Source organism: Macrobrachium nipponense, chromosome 25, assembly GCF_015104395.2.
Source record: "Macrobrachium nipponense isolate FS-2020 chromosome 25, ASM1510439v2, whole genome shotgun sequence".
NCBI lineage: Eukaryota > Metazoa > Arthropoda > Malacostraca > Decapoda > Palaemonidae > Macrobrachium > Macrobrachium nipponense.
In genome coordinates, this window is record NC_087214.1 from 10,489,276 (window position 1) to 10,502,247 (window position 12,972).

Here is a 12,972-nt window from a genome sequence, read left to right on the forward strand (position 1 = left end):
GTAATTTTTGTTGGGAGTGCCTGTCATGATTGAAAAATGTGTTTTATCAATATTAATTTTACATATTTTGGCGTGGTTTACGGATATTGGATAATTCTGGGTTGTTATCCTTTGTCCTGTTCTGTAGTTAACACCTAAGTGACTGGAATATCTCACTTTTAGTAACCGTTTTGGTCGATCCGACGTAAATACCAGGACAACCCGGACAATTAAATTTATAAATGACGTCGGATCTCATGAAACGGTGGTAGTTTTTCTTGTGTGTAAAAAATGTGCCAATTTTTAATGGGTTTACAGAAATCAAGTTTAATTTTAAACAACCTATTTAACTTTCAATGATTTTCCTTATTCGCTCGCCTAATTTGTTTTTATATGGAAAAGGAATGGTACAGTAACATAACTAGCTTCTTAACACCATAGGAAAGAACTTGCTCAGAAAAATTATTTAAAATTCTATTTACTACATTATAAAAAAATATTTACTGGATAAGAATTGTTAATAAGATACCTCTTTAAAAATTCAATTTTCTTCGTGAAATAAATTCAAAATTTTAGGTATATTTTCATAGCTCTAAAAACCAGGGTGAGATGGCATTAATTTTAAATTTCAAAAAAACAAAAAAACTAAAAATATAAAAATTATTACCAAACCCGAAAATGTATGCTTCCTAAAAATGGTAGTGTTGAGTCTATCATCTTCCTTAACAATCTTTAGATCTAAAAATGATAAGCAGTTATTATGCTCGGTTTCCATAGTAAAATTTATATCATGATGCTTGCTATTCACAAAATCCAAGAATAAAAAAAAGTGTCATCAACATACCCTCGAAAAAAGGTGTGGCTTAAAATTAGAATGCCATTCTGTTAAAAATTTTTGATTCTAAAAAGTCCATAAAAATATCTGCAAATATAGGGCCCAACGGGGACCCCATAGACCAAACCCTCGACCCGCGAGTACAATTTGGAATTAAAAGTAATTAAAACTGAATCTTGCACTTGTTTGAATAAAAATTCGATCAAATCCATGGAAGCTGTGGTATTTAAAAAAACTTTATCCAAAATAATCTCAATTGTTTCTTCCACTGGTATTTGTTAAAAGTGATTCAATGTCAAGACTTATCATGTAAAGATATGAATCTTGTCTGACAATTAATTCCTGAAATTCGTAGCCATTTTTAACTGTGTTAACAGGTCGAGGGTTTGGCTATGGGGCCCCCGTTGGCTCCTATATTTGCAGATATTTTTATGGACTTTTTAGAATCAAAATTTTTAACAGAATGCCCTCCCTTTTTTTTTTGTGCTGAACGATTTACTATGGGATTTTGCTAGAAAGTTTTCCCTTTATCCGCAGCATGAATTTTTTTTTAATTTTCAATGTATTTCTTTTTATTTTATTTTTTATTTATTTATTTTTTTTGTATGAATTTTTCAGTACCTTCGCTTTTGTTACTTTTGTATGATATAAAAGATTAACATCTATCTGGTACAAATTGCAGGTTATAATAATAATAATAATAATAATAATAATAATAATAATAATAATAATAATAATAATAATAATAATAATAATAATAATAATAATAATAATAATAATAATCGTAAGATTCAAAGACGTTTCACTCACTTTCATATACATCATACAAGAATATGTTCAAACATCAAATCCTACCAGGCTGTAAATTGCAGATAAATTAACAGGGTAGATTATATTTTCAAAACGCCTCATTACCAGAAGAAACATAAATTCACCCGATTACAGACGACCTGAACACCCTAATAATGGCCGTGACCATTTAAATCAAATGACAGAAGCGTTTAAGAAGATGAAATTTTAAGAATTATGGTAGTCGAGTCAGAGTCAGTTGTATAAGGGGGACCTTTGACCGTGTCTATTGAATATACTTAATTTCTTAATAAATGAGTTAAGTATGATTTCGTTTATAAGAAGTAGAATGTGCAAAACAAGATTTGTATTGTTAAAAGCACTTGGGACAAATGTAAAGAAAATGTTTACTTCCCAATACGTCCATTCTTTATTTTTTGTAATTAATAATTTCATTTATGTAAATAGATTGTAATGAATATACAATATTATAAATTGGTAAGAAACTGTAAATGTATATTTTTCTAAATAAAAGTTAAAAAAAAATTCTTTCTTAGTTTCCTTGGATGAGGAGCAAATTATTATTATTATTATTATTATATTTATTATTATTATTATTATTAATTATTATTATTATTATTATTATTATTATTATTATTATTATCATTATTATTAATTATTATTGTTATTATTATTATTATTATTATTATTATTATTATTATTATTATTATTATTATTATTAATTATTAATTTGTCATTAGTGTTTCCTTACGTTTTCTGTTTTCAAAACGCACCTGACTCGTCCCAATATTATTATTATTATTATTATTATTATTATTATTATTATTATTATTATTATTATTATTATTTTTGTATTATTATTATTATTATTATTATTATTATTATTATTGTCATCCCAATCTTAGAACGAACATAAACAACCAAGCTTGCATTTCCAGTGAAATATTAATGACAGGTGCTTTTACCCAGAAACGAAAGAAAGCTCAATAATATTACGTAACAGATCAACAATTACGTTATAGATTTCGTGATCAGAGAGGCAGTGTGGAAATAAACCAAAAAAAAAAATACCCGCAGGTTACATTAATTAATTGGTGACTTGAATAAATGGCTGTGGTTTGAGAGCAAAGACTAAAGACATGATTATAAATGAATACCTACATACATCTAATAAAAAGTGCCCATAAAAACGCCAAAATATAGAGGAAAATACTATATTTCAGATTCTTATCCTTTGCCCTTATGCCAGACCGTAAAAACAACGTAGAATTCATAGTGGCTTTTGATAAATTTCTATCGGACAAATATTACAAATATTACAGCCGTGAAAGATATGTTTAAAAGGAGTGTTACTAAATGCTTTAACTGGCGTTAATAAGAAAATATCCTGTTCCCCGTAGATTTATGATAGCCATCCGCTTGCTAAAAAGTTAGAGGAGGGAGACAGCAGACTTTATATTTTGGCGTTTTTATGGGCTCCTTTTATTAGATGGAATTCTGTTATAACAGAACATTTTTACCAGTCACATACATACATACAGAGAGAGAAAGAGAGAGAGGGGAACCTCGCTCCTTCCGTGAAAGCCCATTCCGGAGTCCTCCCTGGAATGAGGACATTGTCTCCAGAGCTCTCTCTATTCTCTCTTCTTCAGATCCCGATCCAGTGACAGTTTCAAAACTAAGCATGAGACAGCGAGAGTGATAAATATAGCATTGAATCATGTTTGCTTCATATTGCATAATCCTAACAGTCTTGTACTTGTACTTCTTGTGTTGTGACCTGTATGCTCCACCGTTGAGGACTCCGTGCCTTTGTTTTGGGTCTCAATCGGTTCATGTTAGCGTACAGGATACCACTATTAATTATGATATGGCGGATTCTGTTCATACAGAATCGTCGTGAAAAAATCCAACAGCTTTGGTACGTCAGCCTTTGCCGTCGCCATCCCTGGAATGGTATTGTTGGCAGGCTTGGCATTTGCTCTGTACTGGATTTACAATCTTACAAGAAACCCAACCGACATTTTAAATCTACAAACGACTTGGAAATTAATGGCGAGGACGAGGTTATATTAAGACAGTTTGGAAACTGAGGATCTTGAGAGGAAGAAATGTACTTTGACGAAGGAGACAGTCTGGATATGGAGCAACTCGATGAATCTGAAGTTGACTTAGAAACGGATATTAACGAAGAAGCTAGACTGGAAGACAGTCTAGATTGGAACTATTCAATACTGATGACTTGGATAAGGACCTTGAAGATGAATCTAGACTGGAGGACAGGCTATATATGGACATATTTGAGGATACTGCAGATACTGAGTATACTGAGGAGGAGGAGAAGGAGAAGGAGCCGTGTTTAGAAGTTTACTTACTGAGACAAGGTCTGGAACAAATGGAAGAAGAAAAAATAAGCTTAGAAGAGGATTTGGATAAATGCCAAGATCATGCACGTAAAATGGAAAAACCTCTGGATCGGAGCTAAGGAAGAGATTGAACTGCTACCGACGTCAGCTAGTGGAGAAAAATCTACTGCTGGAAAAGAGAGCAGAGGAGGAAAAGGAATGAAGGGTAAATTTGAAAATGAATTGGGCGACAGAGGTAGAAAAATCGATAATCTGCTCCAGCAAAATGAACAACTTGCAGATGAAAGAGGCAGCTGGAAGAGGACTTGAAACTGGCTTTAGCTCAAGTACCAAAATGAAGAGGTCAACAGAGAACACCTGGAGGAAGGAATGTCACTGAAGGGAGCAAAACTCAGAATCGAATTAAAAAGAAAGTGAAAGCCTCAACAAGTTGCTTGACCTGGATTATGGAAACCTCTGTATGCTGAATGAAAGACTTGAGGAATTATATAGTTGAGAAAGAAATAGAGCTGGAGCGCACTTTACACAAGGGAGCAGAACTCAGCCTCAAATTAAAAGAAAGTGAAACCCTCAACCAGTTGTTAGACCTGGAGAATGGAGACCTCTGTAGGCTGAATGAAGACTTGACGAATGTTTTAGTTGAGAAACAAAGAGACCTGGAGCGCACTTTACACTGGGGAGCAAAACTCATCCTCAAATTAAAAGAAAGTGAAAACCTCAACCAGCTGCTTGACATGGAGAATGGAGATCTCTGTAGGCGAAATGAAGACTTGAAGATTGTTTTAGTTGAGAAAGAGAAGGAGGCAGAGCTGCTGAAAGGAGGAAATATAAAGATCGACAATACTCTTGCCGAAGAGAAGGAAAGGCTGCTTAGAACAGTCGAAGAGCAGGTCAGTAACAATCTGTTAGTTAAGAAGGATCAATTGGAAATCGCTTTGCATCAGAAACAGAGCCTGCAACGCTTGCTAGAACCTCAAGAGGAAGACATCGTCTCTTTCAGGAAGCAGGAGAGTGGAACCCAATGGGATAGAGTGAAAGAGATTATTAATGGAGATGAATGAAGAACTTTATAGGAGGCAGAAGACAAGCTCTCAGTTTGAGAGTCAAACAACTGTATGGAGGTTGGAGGAACAAAGCTCTCAGTTTGAGAGCCAACAGCTGTATGGAGGTTGAAGGACAAGCTCTCAGTTTGAAGGCCAAACAGCTGTATGGAGGTTGGAGGACAAGCACTCAGTTTGAGAGCCAACAGCGTATGGATGTTGGAGGACAAGCTCTCAGTTTGAGAGCCAACAGCTGTTTGGAGGCTGGAGGACAAGCTCTCAGTTTGAGAGCCAACAGCTGTATGGAGGTTGGAGGACAAGCTCTCAGTTTGAGAGCCAACAGCTGTTTGGAAGGCCAGAAGGTCACCAGAAGACATAGTGTAGGAATAATCTAGAAGACCGGCTCTGCAGAAAATTAAGTATGCTATGTCCCTTGATGCAGACTTCTAAAAGAAGATCTCTGTCAAAGCGGGCAAATAGTCGGATATCTAGATCTATTCTTGCAGATGTCTTCCTTCTGTCATTCTGTTGGAGCAATCTAGAAGACTGCTCTGCAGAAAATCAAGTATGCTATGTCCCTTGATGAAGACTTCTAATAGAAGATCTCTGTCAAAGCGGACAAATGTCAGATATCTAGATTTACTCTGGCAGATGTCTTCCTTCTGGTTATTCTGTTGGAAATAATCTAGAAGACCGGCTCTGCAGAAAGTTAAGTATGCTATGTCCCCTTGATGCAGACTTCAAAAGAAGATCTCTGTCAAAGCGGGCAAATAGTCGGATATCTAGATCTATTCTTGCAGATGTCTTCCTTCTGGTTCTTCTGTTGGAATAATCTAGAAGACCGGCTCTGCAGAAAGTCAAGTATGCTATGTCCCTTGATGCAGACTTCTAATAGAAGATCTCTGTCAAAGCGGGCAAATAGTCGGATATCTAGATCTATTCTAACAGATGTCTTCCTGAGGCAGGAGGACCAGCTCTCAGGGTGAAAGCCAATGTCCAGGGATCTTCCTAATCACCTGGTCAGGCAGAGGAACTCTTACGCAGTGAGAACCAACCGTTGTTCAGCCAACTCTTTCAGTGTAAGTTAATGGTACTGAGATTCCCCCCATCTTGTCAATAAGTAAAACCTTTCCCAAGGAAAGTCAAAAACTGTTCAGCAGATTACCTCTTAGGGTAGAGTGACAAGCTTTTAGTTTTGAGAGCCAACAACTGTATGGAGGTTGGAGGAGAAGCTCTCAGTTTGAGAGCCAACAGCTGTTTTGGGAGGCCAGAGGTCACCAGAAGGTCAATAGAGGACATAATGTAGGAATAATCTAGAAGACCGCACTGCAGAAAGTTAAGTATGCTATGTCCCTTGATGCAGACTTCTAAAAAAAGATCTCTGTCAAAGCGGGCAAATAGTCGGATATCTAGATCTAATCTTGAAGATGCCATCCTTCTGGTCATTCTGTTGGAGTAATCTAGAAGACTGGCTCTGCAGAAAATCAAGTATGCTAAGTCCCTTGATGAGACTTCTAATAGAAGATCTCTGTCATAGCGGGCAAATAGTCAGATATCTAGATTTACTCTTGCAGATGTCTTCCTTCTGGTTATTCTGTTTTAATAATCTAGAAGACCAGCTCTGCAGAAAGTCAAGTATGCTATGTCCCTGATGAAGACTTCTAATAGAAGACCTCTGTCAAAGTGGGCAAATAGTTGGATATTTTAGATCTATTCTTGCAGATGTTCTTCCTTCTGGTTCTTCTGTTGGAATAATCTAGAAGACCGGCTCTGCAGAAAAATCAATATGCTATGTCCCTTGATACAGACTTCTAATAGAAGATCTCTGTCAAAAGCGGGCAATAGTCGAATATCTAGATCTATTCTTACAGATGTCTTCCTGAGGTAGGAGGACCAGCTCTCTGGGTGAAAGCCAATGTCCAGGGATCGTCCTATTCACCTGGTCAGGCAGAGGAACTCTTACCCAGTGAAAGCCATCCGTTGTTCAGCCGACTCTCTTAGTGAAAGTCAATGGTTGGTGAGATTCCCCCATCTCGGCAATCAGTAAAACTTTCCCAAGGAGAGTTAACAACCGTTCGGCAGATGACCTCTCAGGGCAAGAGTGACAAGCTCTTAGTTTGAGAGCCAACAGCTGTATGGAGGTAGGATGACAAGCTCTCAGTTTGAGAGCCAACAGCTGTATGGAGGTTTGAAGGACAAAGCTCTCAGTTTGAGAGCCAACAGCTGTATGGAGGTTGGAGGGCAAGCTCTCAGTTGAGAGCCAACAGCTGTATGGAGGTTGGATGACAAGCTCTCAGTTTGAGAGCCAACAGCTCTTTGGAGGCTGGAGGACAAGCTCTCAGTTTGAGAGCCAACAGCTGTATGGAGGTTGGAGGACAAAGCTCTCAGTTTGAGAGCCAACAGCTGTTTGGAAGGCCAGAAGGTCACCAGAAGACATAGTGTAGGAATAATCTAGAAGACCGGCTCTGCAGAAAAATTATGTATGCTATGTCCCTTGATGCAGACTTCTAAAAGAAGATCTCTGTCAAAGCGGGCAAATAGTCGGATATCTAGATCTAATCTTACAGAGGTCTTCCTTCTGGTCATTCTGTTGGAGTAATCTAGAAGACTGGCCTCTGCAGAAAATCAAGTATGCTATGTCCCTTGATGAAGACTTCTAATAGAAGATCTCTGTCAAAGCGCGGGCAAATATCAGATAGCTAGATTTACTCTCGCAGATGTCTTCCTTCTGGTTATTCTGTTGGAATAATCTAGAAGACCGGCTCTGCAGTAAAGTTAAGTATGCTTTGTCCCTTGATGCAGACTTCTAAAAGAATTTCACTGTCAAAGCGGGCAAATAGTCGGATATCTAGATCTATTCTTGCAGATGTCTTCCTTTTGGTTCTTCTGTTGGAATAATCTAGAAGACCGGCTCTGCAGAAAGTCAAGTATGCTATGTCCCTTGATGCAGACTTCTAATAGAAGATCTCTGTCAAGCGGGCAAATAGTCGGATATCTAGATCTATTCTAACGATGTCTTCCTGAGGCAGGAGGATCAGCTCTCAGGGTTTGAAAGCCAATGTCCAGGGATCTTCCCTAATCACCTGGTCAGGCAGAGGAACTCTTACGCAGTGAGAACCAACCGTTGTTCAGCCAACTCTTTCAGTGTAAGTTAATGGTACTGAGATTCCCCCATCTCGTCAATCAGTAAAACTTTCCCAAGGTAAGTCAACAACTGTTCAGCAGATGACCTCTTAGGGTAAGAGAAACAAGCTCTTAGTTTGAGAGCCAACAACTGTAAGGAGGTTGGAGGAGAAGCTCTCAGTTTGAGAGCCAACAGCTGTTTGGAAGGCCAGAAGGTCACCAGAAGGTCACCAGAGGACATAGTGTAGGAATAATCTAGAAGACCGGCTCTGCAGAAAGTTAAGTATGCTATGCCCCTTGATGCAGACTTCTGAAAGAAGATCTCTGTCAAAGCGGGCAAATAGTCGATATCTAGATCTATTCTTGAAGATGTCTTCATTCTGGTCATTCTGTTGGAGTAATCTAGAAGACTGGCTCTGCAGAAAATCAAGTATGCTATGTCCCTTGATGAACACTTCTAATAGAAGATCTCTGTCATAGCGGGCAAATAGTCAGATATCTAGATTTACTCTTGCAGAGTCTTCCTTCTGGTTATTCTGTTGAATAATCTAGAAGACCGGCTCTGCAGAAAGTCAGTATGCTATGTCCCTGATGAAGACTTCTAATAGAAGACCTCTGTCAAAGCGGGCAAATAGTTGGATATTTAGATCTATTATTGCAGATGTCTTCCTTCTGGTTCTTCTGTTGGAATAATCAGAAGACCGGCTCTGCAGAAATCAAGTATGCTATGTCCCCCCTTGATACAGACTTCTAATAGAAGATCTCTGTCAAAGCGGGCAAATAGTCGAATATCTAGATCTATTCTTACAGATGTCTTCCTGAGGTAGGAGGACCAGCTCTCTGGGTGAAAGCCAATGTCCAGGGATCTTCCTAATCACCTGGTCAGGCAGAGGAACTCTTACCCAGTGAGAGCCATCCGTTGTTCAGCCGACTCTCTCAGTGAAAGTCAGTGGTTGGTGAGATCCCCCCATCTCGGCAATCATTAAAACTTTCCCAAGGAGAGTTAACAACTGTTTGGGCATATGACCTCTTAGGGTAAGAGTGACAAGCTCTTAGTTTGAGAGCCAACAACTGCATGGAAGTTGGAGGAGAAGCTCTCAGTTTAAGAGCCAACAGCTGTTTGGAAGGCCAAAAGGTCACCAGAAGGTCACCAGAGGACATAGTGTAGGAATAATCTAGAAGACCGGCTCTGCAGAAAGTTAAGTATGCTATGTCCCTTGATGCAGACTTCTAAAAGAAGACCTCTGTCAAAGCGGGCAAATAGTCGGATATCTAGATCTATTCTTGCAGATATCTTCCTTCTGGTTATTCTGTTGGAATAATCTAGAAGACCGGCTCTGCAGAAAGTCAAGTATGCTATGTCCCTTGATGCAGACTTCTAATAGAAGATCTCTGTCAAAGCGGGCAAATAGTCGGATATCTAGATCTATTCTTACAGATGTCTTCCTTCTAAGGATGAGAGCCCACAATTGTTTGGAGGCAGGTAGGACCAGCTCTCAAGGTGAAAGCCAATGTCCAGGGATCTTCCTAATCATCTGGTAAGGCAGAGGAACTCTTACCAAGTGAGGGCCAACAGTTGTGCAGCCGACTCTCTCAGTGAATGTCAATGGTTGGTGAGATCCCCCCATCTCGGCAATCAGTAAAACTTTCCCTAGGAAAGTCAACAACTGTTTGGCAGATGACCTCTCAGGGTAAGAGTGACAAGCTCTTAGTTTGAGAGCCAACAGCTGTATGGAGGTTGGAGGACAAGCTCTCAGTTTGAGAGCCAACAGCTGTTTGGAAGGCCAAAAGGTCACCAGAGGACCTAGTGAAGAAATAAATCTAGAAGACCGTAGTGCAGAAAGTTAAGTATGTTATGTCCCTTGATGTAGACTTCTAAAAGAAGATCTCTGTCAAAGCGGGCAAATAGTCGGATATCTAGATCTATTCTTGCAGATGTCTTCCTTTTGGTTCTTCTGTTGGAATAATCTAGAAGACCGGCTCTGCAAAAAGTCAAGTATGCTATGTCCCTTGATGCAGACTTCTAATAGAAGATCTCTGTCAAAGCGGGCAAATAGTCGGATATCTAGATCTATTCTAACAGATGTCTTCCTGAGGCAGAGGATCAGCTCTCAGGGTGAAAGCCAAGTCCAGGGATCTTCCTAATCACCTGGTCAGGCAGAGGAATCTTTACCCAGTGAGAACCAACCGTTTTTTTTTTTCAGCTGACTCTCTCAGTGAAAGTTAATGGTACTGAGATCCCCCCTTCTCGTCAATCAGTAAAAAACTTTCCGAAGAAAAGTCAACAACAGCTCAGCAGATGACCTCTTAGGGTAAGAGTGACAAGCTCTTAGTTTGAGCCAACAACTGTATGGAGGTTGGAGGAGAAGTTCTCAGTTGAGAGCCAACAGCTGTTTGTAAGGCCAGAATGGTCACCAGAAGGTCATGGAGGACATAGTGTAGGAAATAATCTAGAGCCGGCTCTGCAGAAAGTTAAGTATGTTATCCCCTTGATGCAGACTTCTAAAAGAAGATCTCTGTCAAAGCGCGCAAATAGTCGGATCTAATCTACTTCTAGAGTGTCTTCCTTCTGGTCATTCTGTTGGAGTAATCTAGAAGACTGGCTCTGCAGAAAATCAAGTATGCTATGTCCCTTGATGAAGAGCTTCTAATAGAAGATCTCTGTCATAGCGGGCAAATAGTCCAGATATCTAGATTTAATATTGCAGATGTCTTCCTTCTGGTTATTCTGTTGGAATAATCTAGAAGACCGGCTCTGCGAAAGTCAAGTATGCTAATGTTCCCTTGATGAAGATTTCTAATAGAAGACCTCTGTCAAAAGCGGGCAAATAGTCGGATATTTAGATCTATTCTTACAGATGTCCTTCGAGGTAGGAGGATCAGCTCTCTGGGTGAAAGCCAATGTCCAGGGATCGTCCTAATCACCTGGTCAGGCAGAGGAACTCTTACCTAGTGAGAGCCATCCGTGTTCAGCCGACTCTCTCAGTTAAAGTCAATGGTTGGTGAGATCCCCCCATCTCGGCAATCAGTAAATTTTCACAAGGAGAGTTAACAACTGTTCGGAGATGACCTCTCAGGGTAAGAGTGACAAGCTCTTAGTTTGAGAGCCAACGCTGTATGGAGGTTGGAGGACAAGCTCTCAGTTTGAGAGCCAACAGCTTTTTTGGAAGGCCAAAAGGTCACCAAAGGGTCCCAGAGGACATATGTGGAAATAATCAAGTCACCAGAGGACAGTGTAGGATAATCTAGAAGCCCGGCTGCAGAAATTCAAGTATGCTATGTCCCTTGATGCAGACTTCTAAAAGAAGACCTCTGTCAAAGCGGGCAAATAGTCGGAATATCTAGATCTATTCTTGCAGGTATCTTCCTTCTGGTTTTTTTCTTTTGGAATAATCTAGAAGACCGGCTGTGGCAGAAAGTCAAGTAGCTATGTCCCTTGATGCAGACTTCTAAAAGAAGACCTCTGTCAAAGCAGGTAAATAGTCGGATATCTAGATCTATTCTTGCAGATATCTTCCCTCTGGTTATTCTGTTGGAATAATCTATAAGACCGCGGCTCTGCAGAAAGTCAAGTATGCTATGTCCCTTGATGCAGACTTCTAATAGAAGATATCTGTCAAAGCGGCAAATAGTCGGATATATAGATCTATAACAGATGTCTTCCTGATGGCAGGGAGGATCACTCTCAGGGTGAAAGCCAATGTCCAGGGATCTTCCTAATCAGCCCTGGTCAGGCAGAGGAACTCTTACCCAGTGAGAACCACCGTTTTTCAGCCGACTCTCTCAGTGAAAGTTAATGGTACTGAGATCCCCCCATCTCGTCAATCAGTAAAACTTTCCGAAGAAAAGTCAACAACAGTTCAGCAGATGACCTCTTAGGGTAAGAGTGACAAGCTCTTAGTTTGAGAACCAACAAACTGTATGGAGGTTGGAGAGAAGCTCTCAGTTTGAGAGCAACAGCTGTTTGGAAGGCCAGAAGGTCACCAGAAGGTCACTAGAGGACATAGTGTAGGAATAATCTGAAGACCGGCTCTGCAGAAAGTTAAGTATGCTATGCCCCTTGATGCAGACTTCTAAAAGAAGATCTCTGTCAAAGCGGGCAAATAGTCGGATATCTAGATCTATTCTAGTAGATGTCTTTCCTTCTGGTCATTCTGTTGGAGTAATCTAAAGGACTGGCTCTGCAGATAATCAGTATGCTATGTCCTTTGATGAAGACTTCTAATAGAAGATCTCTGTCATAGCGGGCAAATAGTCAGATATCTAGATTTACTCTTGCAGATGTCTTCCTTCTGTTATTCTGTTGAAATAATCTAGAAGACCGGTTCTGCAGAAAGTCAAGTATGCTATGTCCCTTGATGAAGACTTCTAATAGAAGACCTCTGTCAAATCGGGCAAATAGTTGGATATTTAGATATATTCTTGCAGATATCTTACTTCTGGTTCTTCTGTTGGAATAATCTAGAAGACCAGCTCTGCAGAAAATCAAGTATTATATGTCCCTTGATACAGACTTCTAATAGAAGATCTCTGTCAAAGCGGGCAAATAGTCCAATATCCAGATCTATTCGTACAGATGTCTTCCTGAGGTAGGAGGACCAGCTCTCTGGTTGAAAGCCAATGTCCAGGGATCTTCCTAATCACCTGGTCAGGCAGAGGAACTCTTACCCAGTGAGAGCCATCCATTGTTCAACCGACTTTCTCAGTGAAAGTCAATGGTTGGTGAGATCACCCCATCTCTGCAATCAGTAAAACTTTCCCAAGGATAGTTAACAACTGTTCGGCAGATGACCTCTCAGGGTGAGAGTAACAAGCTCTT